This window comes from Musca autumnalis, unplaced genomic scaffold (genome assembly GCF_047663935.1).
Source record: "Musca autumnalis isolate F117 unplaced genomic scaffold, ASM4766393v1 scaffold_4, whole genome shotgun sequence".
In the NCBI taxonomy this organism is placed as follows: Eukaryota; Metazoa; Arthropoda; class Insecta; order Diptera; family Muscidae; genus Musca; species Musca autumnalis.
The window spans coordinates 243,845,921-243,860,401 of record NW_027411977.1 but is presented as its reverse complement, the minus strand read 5'-3'; the positions used below and the strand labels follow the sequence as shown (position 1 = coordinate 243,860,401).

The window sequence follows — 14,481 nt, the reverse complement described above, 5'->3', positions numbered from 1 at the left end:
ATATTTGACACAACACATGACTGGCTGGCAGGACGTGATTTGCATAACTCACAGCTTAATTTATGTTTTCCCAGTCAGCTAATGGAAATTCCTTAAGAATTTCAAAAATATTTTAGTCTGTGTGATTTGTCGTTCGGTGTCAATCGATTTCAAATTGGGTTAATTGGTATTCATTAAAGCTATGATGAACACGTTAGTTTGTGTGCGACAGCGTCTAAGTGTGTCTGTAAGAAATTTTTCTGGTAATTTGATAAATGATTTAATTACGCTTGGTTATAATTTTTCAATCGTTTTATAATTGTGGCCAAGATTATGTGTTTTGAGAATTTTAGAAATACAAATTGCTTATTAAAGAACGCAAAAAGAGGAGGGGAGGAGACAAAATTGACAAACAATTATGCTGCACGAGCAGCCTAATTTAATTGTATTCATTTACAAAATGTGCAAGAATTTTTTATTAATTGTAATTGAATATTGTCATAACAATTTGATCAACCATTGCCATCAAATCAGGTTAAATTTAATAAAAGCAATAAATTTGTGTAATAAGACTATAGTTAAGTTTAATAGAACCAAATTTTCTTTAAGAAAAATACTTATTTGGTTAATTTTTCTTTATTCAGCCAGGCTGAATTGCAAATTTCCTATGGAAATCTGTATTCAGCCAGGCTGAATTGCAAATTTCCTATGGAAATCTGTATTCAGCCAGGCTGAATTGCAAATTTCCTATGGAAATCTTTATTCAGCCAGGCTGAATTGCAAATTTCCTATGGAAATCTTTATTCAGCCAGGCTGAATTGCAAATTTCCTATGGAAATCTTTATTCAGCCAGGCTGAATTGCAAATTTCCTATGGAAATCTTTATTCAGCCAGGCTGAATTGCAAATTTCCTATGGAAATCTTTATTCAGCCAGGCTGAATTGCAAATTTCCTATGGAAATCTTTATTCAGCCAGGCTGAATTGCAAAGTTCCTATGGAAATCTTTATTCAGCCAGGCTGAATTGCAAAGTTCCTATGGAAATCTTTATTCAGCCAGGCTAAATTGCAAAGTTCCTATGGAAATCTTTATTCAGCCAGGCTGAATTGCAAATTTCCTATGGAAATCTTTATTCAGCCAGGCTGAATTGCAAATTTCCTATGGAAATCTTTATTCAGCCAGGCTGAATTGCAAATTTCCTATGGAAATCTTTATTCAGCCAGGCTGAATTGCAAATTTCCTATGGAAATCTTTATTCAGCCAGGCTGAATTGCAAATTTCCTATGGAAATCTTTATTCAGCCAGGCTGAATTGCAAATTTCCTATGGAAATCTTTATTCAGCCAGGCTGAATTGCAAATTTCCTATGGAAATCTTTATTCAGCCAGGCTGAATTGCAGCTTTCCTATGGAAATCTTTATTCAGCCAGGCTGAATTGCAGCTTTCCTATGGAAATCTTTATTCAGCCAGGCTGAATTGCAGCTTTCCTATGGAAATCTTTATTCAGCCAGGCTGAATTGCAGCTTTCCTATGGAAATCTTTATTCAGCCAGGCTGAATTGCAGCTTTCCTATGGAAATCTTTATTCAGCCAGGCTGAATTGCAAATTTCCTATGGAAATCGTTATTCAGCCAGGCTGAATTGCAGTTTTCCTATGGAAATCTTTATTCAGCCAGGCTGAATTGCAGCTTTCCTATGGAAATCTTTATTCAGCCAGGCTGATATGCAGCTTTCCTATGGAAATCTTTATTCAGCCAGGCTGAAGACTTTAGTTAAGTTTAATAGAACCAAATTTTCTTTAAGAAAAATACTTATTTGGTTAATTTTTCTTTATTCAGCCAGGCTGAATTGCAAATTTCCTATGGAAATCTTTATTCAGCCAGGCTGAATTGCAAATTTCCTATGGAAATCTTTATTCAGCCAGGCTGAATTGCAAATTTCCTATGGAAATCTTTATTCAGCCAGGCTGAATTGCAAATTTCCTATGGAAATCTTTATTCAGCCAGGCTGAATTGCAAATTTCCTATGGAAATCTTTATTCAGCCAGGCTGAATTGCAAATTTCCTATGGAAATCTTTATTCAGCCAGGCTGAATTGCAAATTTCCTATGGAAATCTTTATTCAGCCAGGCTGAATTGCAAATTTCCTATGGAAATCTTTATTCAGCCAGGCTGAATTGCAAATTTCCTATCGAAATCGTTATTCAGCCAGGCTGAATTGCAAATTTCCTATGGAAATCGTTATTCAGCCAGGCTGAATTGCAGCTTTCCTATGGAAATCTTTATTCAGCCAGGCTGAATTGCAGCTTTCCTATGGAAATCTTTATTCAGCCAGGCTGAATTGCAGCTTTCCTATGGAAATCTTTATTCAGCCAGGCTGAATTGCAGCTTTCCTATGGAAATCTTTATTCAGCCAGGCTGAATTGCAAATTTCCTATGGAAATCGTTATTCAGCCAGGCTGAATTGCAGTTTTCCTATGGAAATCTTTATTCAGCCAGGCTGAATTGCAGCTTTCCTATGGAAATCTTTATTCAGCCAGGCTGAATTGCAGCTTTCCTATGGAAATCTTTATTCAGCCAGGCTGATATGCAGCTTTCCTATGGAAATCTTTTTTCAGCCAGGCTGAAGACTTTAGTTAAGTTTAATAGAACCAAATTTTCTTTAAGAAAAATACTTATTTGGTTAATTTTTCTTTATTCAGCCAGGCTGAATTGCAAATTTCCTATGGAAATCTTTATTCAGCCAGGCTGAATTGCAAATTTCCTATGGAAATCTTTATTCAGCCAGGCTGAATTGCAAATTTCCTATGGAAATCTTTATTCAGCCAGGCTGAATTGCAAATTTCCTATGGAAATCTTTATTCAGCCAGGCTGAATTGCAAATTTCCTATCGAAATCGTTATTCAGCCAGGCTGAATTGCAAATTTCCTATGGAAATCGTTATTCAGCCAGGCTGAATTGCAGCTTTCCTATGGAAATCTTTATTCAGCCAGGCTGAATTGCAGCTTTCCTACGGAAATCTTTATTCAGCCAGGCTGAATTGCAGCTTTCCTATGGAAATCTTTATTCAGCCAGGCTGAATTGCAGCTTTCCTATGGAAATCTTTATTCAGCCAGGCTGATATGCAGCTTTCCTATGGAAATCTTTATTCAGCCAGGCTGAATTGCAGCTTTCCTATGGAAATCTTTATTCAGCCAGGCTGAATTGCAGCTTTCCTATGGAAATCTTTATTCAGCCAGGCTGAATTGCAGCTTTCCTATGGAAATCTTTATTCAGCCAGGCTGAATTGCAGCTTTCCTTTGGAAATCTTTATTGCAAATTTCCTATGGAAATCTTTAATCAGCCAGGCTGAATTGCAAATTTCCTATGGAAATCTTTATTCAGCCAGGCTGAATTGCAAATTTCCTATGGAAATCTTTATTCAGCCAGGCTGAATTGCAAATTTCCTATGGAAATCTTTATTCAGCCAGGCTGAATTGCAAATTTCCTATGGAAATCTTTATTCAGCCAGGCTGAATTGCAAATTTCCTATGGAAATCTTTATTCAGCCAGGCTGAATTGCAAATTTCCTATGGAAATCTTTATTCAGCCAGGCTGAATTGCAAATTTCCTATGGAAATCTTTATTCAGCCAGGCTGAATTGCAAATTTCCTATGGAAATCTTTATTCAGCCAGGCTGAATTGCAAATTTCCTATGGAAATCTTTATTCAGCCAGGCTGAATTGCAAATTTCCTATGGAAATCTTTATTCAGCCAGGCTGAATTGCAAATTTCCTATGGAAATCTTTATTCAGCCAGGCTGAATTGCAAATTTCCTATGGAAATCTTTATTCAGCCAGGCTGAATTGCAAATTTCCTATGGAAATCTTTATTCAGCCAGGCTGAATTGCAAATTTCCTATGGAAATCTTTATTCAGCCAGGCTGAATTGCAAATTTCCTATGGAAATCTTTATTCAGCCAGGCTGAATTGCAAATTTCCTATGGAAATCTTTATTCAGCCAGGCTGAATTGCAAATTTCCTATGGAAATCTTTATTCAGCCAGGCTGAATTGCAAATATCCTATGGAAATCTTTATTCAGCCAGGCTGAATTGCAAATTTCCTATGGAAATCTTTATTCAGCCAGGCTGAATTGAAAATATCCTATGGAAATCTTTATTCAGCCAGGCTGAATTGCAAATTTCCTATGGAAATCTTTTTTCAGCCAGGCTGAATTGCAAATTTCCTGTGGAAATCTTTATTCAGCCAGGCTGAATTGCAAATTTCCTATGGAAATCTTTATTCAGCCAGGCTGAATTGCAAATTTCCTATGGAAATCTTTATTCAGCCAGGCTGAATTGCAAATTTCCTATGGAAATCTTTATTCAGCCAGGCTGAATTGCAAATTTCCTATGGAAATCTTTATTCAGCCAGACTGAATTGCAAATTTCCTATGGAAATCTTTATTCAGCCAGGCTGAATTGCAAATTTCCTATGGAAATCTTTATTCAGCCAGGCTGAATTGCAAATTTCCTATGGAAATCTTTATTCAGCCAGGCTGAATTGCAAATTTCCTATGGAAATCTTTTTTCAGCCAGGCTGAATTGCAAATTTCCTGTGGAAATCTTTATTCAGCCAGGCTGAATTGCAAATTTCCTATGGAAATCTTTATTCAGCCAGGCTGAATTGCAAATTTCCTATGGAAATCTTTATTCAGCCAGGCTGAATTGCAAATTTCCTATGGAAATCTTTATTCAGCCAGGCTGAATTGCAAATTTCCTATGGAAATATTTATTCAGCCAGGCTGAATTGCAAATTTCCTATGGAAATCTTTATTCAGCCAGGCTGAATTGCAAATTTCCTATGGAAATCTTTATTCAGCCAGGCTGAATTGCAAATTTCCTATGGAAATCTTTATTCAGCCAGGCTGAATTGCAAATATCCTATGGAAATCTTTATTCAGCCAGGCTGAATTGCAAATTTCCTATGGAAATCTTTATTCAGCCAGGCTGAATTGCAAATTTCCTATGGAAATCTTTATTCAGCCAGGCTGAATTGCAAATTTCCTATGGAAATCTTTATTCAGCTAGGCTGAATTGCAAATTTCCTATGGAAATCTTTATTCAGCCAGGCTGAATTGCAAATTTCCTATGGAAATCTTTATTCAGCCAGGCTGAATTGCAAATTTCCTATGGAAATCTTTATTCAGCCAGGCTGAATTGCAAATTTCCTATGGAAATCTTTATTCAGCCAGGCTGAATTGCAAATTTCCTATGGAAATCTTAATTCAGCCAGACTGAATTGCAAATTTCCTATGGAAATCTTTATTCAGCCAGGCTGATTTGCAAATTTCCTATGGAAATCTTTATTCAGCCAGACTGAATTGCAAATTTCCTATGGAAATCTTAATTCAGCCAAGCTGAATTGCAAATTTCCTATGGAAATGTTTATTCAGCCAGACTGAATTGCAAATTTCCTATGGAAATCTTAATTCAGCCAAGCTGAATTGCAAATTTCCTATGGAAATGTTTATTCAGCCAAGCTGAATTGCAAATTTCCTATGGAAATGTTTATTCAGCCAAGCTGAATTGCAAATTTCCTATGGAAAACTTTATTCAGCCAGGCTGAGTTGCAGCCTTCCTATGGAACACCTTATTCAGCCAGGCTGAATTGCAGCCTTCCTATGGAAACTTTATTCAGACTGGCTGTATTGAAGGTTTCTTATGGAAAACATTATTAAGCTAGCTGAATTGAATTTTTCCTTTGGGAAATTTTATTCAGCCATTTAAATTCGTATTAAATGAAAATATTCTCTCTCTAGAAAGACAACATAAAAATCTCTAGCTACCTGTGTCCGTCACCAGGGTGTGGACATCCAATGCAATTATCACTTATTGACAGCAATTACCAATGATGCCCATGCATAACAACGGACTTTGCGCTTATGTTTGTTTTTTCTTTGCTTTCTTTCAGGTAATGGAACATCAAGTCAGTGACTTGATTTTCACCTACTGTGACAACAACTCGAACAACCGTCATCAACTATTATTGCTCATTCCACATACATACACGCCCAGACACACTTACTAAAGAAGTGTTGAGTGTTGTATGTAAAATGTTTCCGTTTCCGCCATAGTCAACAACACAAAACAGCAGACTTCTTTCGTTTCGTCAGCTAATGCCACGAAGCAGAGTAGTGGCTGGCAGTGGGTACTCAAGGAAATGTTGCACACAAAAAGTGAACTTTAAACACCAAATACTCTGTTGCATATTTAACTCTTTGGGTCTCATTTCTCACTTTTGCTCCCTTCTCCACTTCTTTATATATTCACAGACTTTTATAGAATGACCCCGCTTCTTTTTTCTCTTCACACAATTATGGGTGGTTGACTGGCTGGCAGGTGAATGTCGGGTATTGGTAGCTCTATAAAGTGTCATTGTACTGATAAATCGCTTTAGATACCTGCATATAAGTGCCATTGTTTGGCTGTCGTATATCTTAGTGTCTGTCCATCTGTCTCTTTAAATCTTCCTATTCTCATGCCATTTCTCGCTCTGCCTCCTTGGTTTTAGCAGAGATTGATTGTCGTTGTATTTGCCAGATAATACGGGAGTAGTAATGGGGCTGGCAATTCTCCACCACCACCCCTTGACTCGGCTTGTATGGATTCTGAAATTTGTAGTCGCTTTAAAATGATTTAAATGAATGTGCATTTGTTTGTTGGTCGACCGACCGGTTGCTCGGTCTGATTGTACGAACATTTGTTCTATTGCCGTTCATCGTGCTTCTTCTATTTATCACTTTTCATTTGATGACTCTGCCTGCAATTGGGGTTAGGGTCTCATTGCGATAAATTTTACCATGTTTTTCACATGGAGCCTGTATTATTCGCTATAGGAGTGTGTCCCATTGTATGGGTGTGTTTGTGTGTTAATGTGGGCTTGAGTGTGTGCGATGTTTGCATAAGATTAGCCCCGTAAGTGTCTGGCATTGTGTGTAAATGACATGTTGTGATTTACCGTTGTAAATTGGTATTTGTACCACTTATTTGGAATAAACATACATGCATTTGGCATAAGCGCACAATTGCACATTAGGGTGGTTTAAATAATTAGACAATAGGTAAACTACAACTGGCTGAACGAAGGTTTCCACTGGAAAAATTAAATTCAGGCTAGCTAATTGGAGGTTGTTTCCTAATGAACCTGGGTAATATTTTTATATAAGAAAAATTCTCCGCTGGAACCTGAGGAATATTTTCCTAAAGGAAAAAGTATCCTTAGCGTTCTGAAGAATATTATCCATAAAGGAAAGTTTTTCCTCAGCGACCTCAGGAATTTTTTTCCTATAGTCTCCTCAGGGACCTGAGGTATTTTTTACTATAGGAAGAACATTCCTTGGAGAACTGAGGATTTTTTTCTTAAGGAAAAAGTCTCTTCAGGAACACGAGGATTTTTTTAAGGATGAAGTCTCCAGAGGAACCTGAAAGTTTTTTCCTATAGCAAGAAGTCTCCTGAGGGACCTGAAGATTTTTCCTATAGGAAAAGTCTCCTCTGGGAAATTTTTTCCATAAAGGAAAAGTCTCCTCTGGGACCTAAGGAACTTTTTCCTATAGGAAAAAATCGTCAGGTCCCTCTGGAGACTTTTTCCTTTAGGAAAAAATTTCTCAGTTCTTTCCTTTACAAAAATTTTCCTCAGTGTCCTGAGGCAATTTTTCGTATATGAAGAATTCTCCTCAGGGAGCTGAGGATTTTTTTCTTGTAGAAAAAAGTCTTCTCAGTGATCCGATGATTTTTTCTGTAGGAAAAAGACTCCTCAGAAATATGGAATCCTCATTGACCTGAAACGGTATATTCATTGACATGAGGATTTTTTTCCTAAATTAACAAGTCTATTCAGGGACCTGAGGAATATTTTCCTAAAGGAATAAGTCTCCTCAGATGTCTGAGGATTTTTTCTATAGGAAAAAGTCTTCTCAGGGACCTGAAGAAATTTTTGAGGAATTATTTCCTATAGGAAAAAGTCTCCACAGGGACCAGAGGTATTTTTCCTACATGAAGAAGTCTTCTCAGGGACCTGTGGAATTCTTACCTATAAGAAGAAGTCTCCTCAGGGAACTGAGGAAGTTTTTCCCATAGGAAAAAGTCTCCAAAGGGACCTGAGGAAATTGTTCCTATAAGAAAAAGTTTCATCAGGGACCTGAGGAAATTTTTTCTATTAGAAAAGGTCTCCTCAGGGACCTGAGGAAATTGTTCCTATAAAAAAGTCTCCACAGGGACCAGTATTTTTCCTACATGAAGAAGTCTCCTCAGGGACCTGTGGAATTCTTACCTATAGGAAGAAGTCTCCTCAGGGAACTGAGGAAGTTTTTCCCATAGGAAAAAGTCTCCACAGGGACCTGAGGAAATTGTTCCTATAAGAAAAAGCCTCCTCAGGGACCTGAGGAAATTTTTTCTATAAGAAAAGGTCTCCTCAGGGACCTGAGGAAATTGTTCCTATAAGAAAAAGCCTCCTCAGGGACCTGAGGAAATTTTTTCTATAAGAAAAGGTCTCCTCAGGGACCTGATGAAATTTTTCCTGTAGGAAAACGTCTCTTCAGAGACCTGAGGAATTTTTTTCCATAGGAAAAAGTCTCCTCAGAGACCTGAGGAATTTTTCCCATAGGAAAAAGTCTCCTCAGATACTTGAGGAATTTTTCCTCAAGAAAAAAGTCTCCCATGGGACCTGAGAAAATTGTCCCTATTAAAAAAAGTCTTCCATGGGACCAGATAAATTTTTTCCTATGCGAAAAAGTGTCCTCAGGACCTGAGGAATATTTTTCTATAGGAAAAGTCTCATCACGGACCTGAGGATTTTTGTTCCTATAAAAAAAAGTCTCCTCAGGGACCTGGAGAAATTTTTCCTAGTGACTCCTCAGGGGGATTTTTTTTCCTATAGAAAAAAGTTTCCTTAGGACCTGAGGAAGTTCCTCCTATAGGAAAAATTGCCCCCAGGGACCTGGGGAGTTTTATTCTATAGGAAAAAGTGTCAACAGGGACCTGAGGATTTTTTTCCTATAGGAAAATGTCTCCCCAGTTACCTGAGGAATTTTTTCCTATAAGAAAAATTCTCCCCAGGGTCCTGGGGAATTTTGTCATATAGGAAAAATTCTCCCCAGGGTCCTGGGGAATTTTGTCATATAGGAAAAAGTCTCTCCAGTAACCTGGGGATTTTTCCATGTAGGAAAAAGTGTCCTTAGGGACCTGATGAATTTTCCTGTGGAAAATTCACTCGGACTGAATTGAAATTTTCCTATAGAAATCTTAATTTTTTCCTATAGAAAAAAAGGTCTGCTCGGGCACCTGAGGAAATTTTTCCTATAGAAAAAAGTCTACTCGTGGACCTTAGGAAATTTTTAATACAGAAAAAAGTCTTCTCAGGGACCTGAGAATTTTTTCTGTAGCAAAAACACACCACAAGGAGATTTTTTACTATAGGAAAAAGTCTCCTCGGGGATCTGAGGAATTTTTTCCTATAGGAGATACTCTCCGCTGGGTCCTGAGTATTTTTTTCCTATGGAAAAAATTATTTTCAGGCATTTTTTCTATGGGAAAAAGTCTTTCTGGGAAAAGGTCTTATAGGAAAAAGTTTCCTCAAGGACCTGAGGAATTTTTTCCTATAGGAAAAGGTCTTCTTAGGAACCTGACGAGGCTTTTCATTGGAAAACTTCAATTCAAACTGGCTAAGTGGAGGTTTTCCATAGGAGAACTTTAATTCAGCCAGGCTAAATAAGATTGTTTTTCTTTCCTATAGGACAAAGTCTCCTCAGGGACCTGAGGAATTTTTTCCTATAGAAAAAAGTATCCTTAGGGACCTGAGAAATATTTTCCTATAGAAAAAAGTCTCCCCAGGGACCTGAGGATTTTTTTCCTATAGGTTAAAGTCTCCCCAGGTACATGAGGAAATTTTTCCTATAGAAAAAAGTATCCTTAGGACCTGAGGAAATTTCTCCTATAGAAAAAAGTCTCCTCGGGGGCCTCAGGAATTTTTTCCTATAGGATATAGTGTCCCCAGGGACCTGAGGAATTTTTTCTATAGGAAAAAGTGTCCCCAGGGACCTGAGGATTGTTTCCTATAGGAAAAATTCCCCCAGGGTCCTGAGGAATTTTTTCATATAGGAAAAAGTCTACCCAGTGACCTGGGGATTTTTCCATGTGGAAAAAAGTCTCCCCAGCGACTTTTTTTCCTATAGAAATCTTCATTTTTTTCCTATAGAAAAAAGTCTGCTCGGGCACCTGAGGAACTTTTTCCTATAGAAAAAAGTCTGCTCGGGCACCTGTAGGAGATACTCTCCGCTGGGTCCTGAGTATTTTTTTCCTATGTAAAAAAAGTATTTCAGGCACTCTATGAAATTTTTCCTATAGGAAAAATTTCATCAGGACGCTGTGGAAACTTTTTCCTATAGGAAAGTCTCGTCAGGGACCTCTTATTAGGAACCTCACGAGACTTTTCGTAGGAAAACTTCAATTCAAACTGGCTTAATGGCTGGCTTTTCTTTCCTACAGGAAAAAGTCTCTTCAGGAACCTAAGGAAATAATTCCTGTAGAAAAAAGTCTCCTCAAGGAAGAGGAGACAATTTTTCCTGTACAAAAAATTCTTTTCAGGGACCTGAGGAAATTCTTCCTATACAAAAAAAGTCTCCTTAGGGACCTGAGGAAATTTTTCCTGTAGGAAAAAGTCTCCCCAGTGACCTGAGGAATTTTTTTATATAGGAAAAAGTCTCCCCAGGGACTTGAGGAAATTTCCTATGGAAAATGCACACGGACTGAATTGAAATTTTCCTATAGAAATCCCAATTTTTTTTCTACAGAAAACTCCATTTTTTCTATAGAAAAAATTCTTCTCAGGAGCATGATGAAATTTTTCCTATAGAAAAAAGTCTACTCGTTGACCTGAGGATTTTTTTCCTATAACAAAAAGTGTCCTCAGGGATCTGAGGAATTTTTTCTTATAAGAAAAAGTCTCCTCAGAGGCCTGAGGATTTTTTTCTTATAGCAAAATATCTTCTCAGGGACCTGTGGATTTTTTTCCTGTGGACAAAGTCTCCTCAGGGAACTTTGAAATTTTTTACAGGGAAAAAGTCCCCTCAGGGGCCTGAGGAACAAATTCGTATAGGAAAATTTTTTTCCTTTTTTAATTTTAAGAACAATACCATTTAAAATCGTTATTTTCAATTACCCCCTAATAAATTGAAGCGGAATAATTCATTTGTACATGCAAATATATTTATGTACCATTTTGTATAAGTGGGATTTACCGCCTCTCTCGGTGTCTCAAAAGGTTACGGCGGCATGGGCTTTGTAATGTTTTTGTAATAAAGGAGGTTTTTATACATTTAATTTTTCGATTGTATGGTAATTTAATAGACGACAAAAGAAACCCTTCAATAGATATGTTTGCAGTGGGGTTAAAATCTACAGGTTTTCAAAGAGAGACATGAAAGATTCTAAAAATATATATAAAAAGTAGGTTGTTCATTTTTATTAACAAAAAAAAAAACAAATTTTGTTCTAGGGAAAGATATTGGTTCCAGTGGCCATGGAATTTTTTATTGTGCTTAAAAAATTAAAAACGAAAAATAATTCCTTTTCATGCAACTCTTTTATTAAACAAGTGTCCAAAATTCCCAAATCTTATTTTCTGCATGGTTTTACTTTTTTGTGTGCTTCGTCGTTTGTTTGTCTGGTTTCCATGAACCAGTTGATATACATCTCCATTAAGTCTAATCCCTTAATATTTTGTTAACAAAACTGGTTACTCTTTTTTCTTCATTTTCATAGGGTTTTTTGTTTAAATAAATCGTTTGTTTCATAACTCCTTTGTCTTTGGCTGCCATAAAAATAAATGCTGAAATATATAAGATTTGTTTTTTTTTTTTTTTGGAAGTCCCCACAACACATAGCACACTCATAGCTCGACGGTCTACTACCTACAACAAATGCACTTACATATCTATTTTTTTATGAAAAAGAATGTCAGAGCATAAAAATGAGTTAACCGAAAAAAATGCAACAACAAGAACAGTGACAACGAAGACCCAGTAAACGTCATAAAATCCTGGAGAGGGGTTGATAGAGAGGGAGAAGAATCTACAAAAGACCACTATAAATGAAATTCATTTGTTTTTAAACCGCTTATGCAATGCATACTCACAAATTACAATCACATACACAGCGGTGTAAAGTTAGGTTACAAGGGAATATAGCTTAAGAAGCAGATGTAAAATATTCTTGTAGCATATGGAAGGTGGCCATGAAATGAAAAAGATTTTTCAGGACCAACACTCAAATATGAGGAAAAACTATTCTCTTAAGGCGTGGAGCGCTGACCTTGCCTTGGGTTGTGTACCATCAAGTGGCGCGTATATGCCTTTCTGGTGGGGACATTTTTATCCTGTCGATGTTAGGTTTAAAAAAAAATAATTTTTGAGGCGTGGGTTTTTTTAAATATTTTTTGAGCTTCTACAAAAGGCGTGGGGTTTTTAGAAAATATTTTTTGAGCTTCTATAAGAACGTGACTTTTTAAAAAAATATTTTTGAGCTTCTATAAAAACGTGGATTTTTAAAAAATATTTTTTCAGCTTCGTAAGTTTTGATTTTATTCTATTTGATTTATGTTAAAAATAAAAGGGTCTATAAAATGCGTGGGTTTTTTAAAGAATGTTTTTGAGGGTCCAAAAAAGGCGTGGATTTTTAAAGAATATTATGTGAGTGTCTATAAAAGGCGTGGGTTTTTTCAAAAATATTTTTGGGTTCCTATAAAAGGCGTGGGTTTTTTCAAAAATATTTTTGTGTTTCTATAAAAGGCGTGGCTTTTTTAAAAAATACTTTTTGAGCCATGTGTTTTTTTAAATATTTTTGAGTTCCTAAAAAGGAGTGGAATATAAAAAAATGTTTGATGGTCTATAAAATGCACGGGGTTTTAAGAAATTTTTCTTGAGGGTCTATAAAAGGTGAGGGTTTTTTAAACAATATTTTTGAGGGTCTATAAAAGGCGTGGGTTTTTAAAGAATATTATTTGAGTGTCTATAAAAGGCGTGGGTTTTTTTTAAAAATATTTTTGAGTGTCTATAAAAGGCGTGGGTTTTTTTTAAAATATTTTTGAGTGTCTATAAAAGGCGTGGGTTTTTTTTAAAAATATTTTTGAGTGTCTATAAAAGGCGTGGGTTTTTTTTTTAAATATTTTTGAGTTTCTATGAAAGGCGTGGATTTTTTGAGCTTCTATAAAAGGCGTGGGGTTTTTAAAAATATTTTTTGAGGCGTGGGTTTTTTAATTTTTTTTGGGATTGTATAAAAGGCGTGGATTTTTTGAGCTTCTATAAAAGGCGTGGGGTTTTTAAAAATATTTTTTGAGGCGTGGGTTTTTTAAAATTTTTTTGGGATTGTATAAAAGGCGTGGATTTTTTGAGCTTCTATAAAAGGCGTGGATTTTTTGAGCTTCTATAAAAGGCGTGGGGTTTCTAAAAATATTTTTTGAGGCGTGGGTTTTTTAATTTTTTTTTGGGATTGTATAAAAGGCGTGGATTTTTTGAGCTTCTATAAAAGGCGTGGGGTTTTTAAAAATATTTTTTGAGGCGTGGGTTTTTAAATGGTTTTATTTAGCTCACCCCGTTTGTTTTATTAATTATTCTTGGGTCAAATTTAGTAATTCAAATTTCACCCTCTTCCTGTCAACCGATTAATCTGAAATTTTGTATACACTTTGGATTTTGGTGACAATACAATTATATTTACTCATTATCATTATAAATTCAAGATGGCGGCCGCTACAAAATGTCGGATAACGTAGGTTTTATCAATCCCATCAATATGGGTATCAAATGAAAGGGCTCAACAACAATATACTATAAAAAATTGAAATCCAAGATGGCGGCCGCTATAAAATGACGGATAACGTAGGTTTTATCAATCCCATCAATATGGGTATCAAATGAAAGGGCTCAACAAGCAGAATACAATATATTATAAAAATTTGAAATCCAAGATGGCGGCCGCTACAAAATGGCGGATAACGTAGGTTTTATCAAATGGGTGTCAAATGAAAGGTCTCAACAAGTAGAATACAATTTACTATGCAAAATTGAAATCTAAGATTGCCGCCGCTACCAAATGGCTGATAACAATTTTTTATCAATCCCACCAATATGGGTACCAAATAAAAGGGCTTGACAAGAAGAATACAGTGCACTATACAGTACATCTTATACACCCGAAAGCCATACAGTTTCCAGCTAAGTACAATTACGGGACGGCTGAAAGAAGAATGTTGCCTTTAATACTATCATGGGCTTCTACTATACATAAAATGCAGGGCAGCACTGTGGATCACGCAGTCGTATACTTAGGTGCGAAACTGTTTGAAGAAGGTCAAGCCTACGTGGCTCTTAGTAGAGTAAGATCTTTGCTGGGACTACGTATAGAGGAGTTGGACTGCAATAAACTAACGGGCAAGAAACCTTGCAATAATGAAGCACTAAACGAATTAAAC

The 14,481-nt window shown here is 36.4% G+C and overlaps 1 protein-coding gene across 4 annotated transcripts in view; it reads left to right on the top strand.

The window, feature by feature from the left end:
• nrm (neuromusculin) overlaps positions 1-14,481 on the top strand; it is an 898,245-nt gene that overhangs the window by 439,933 nt on the left and 443,831 nt on the right. The window lies entirely within an intron of this gene.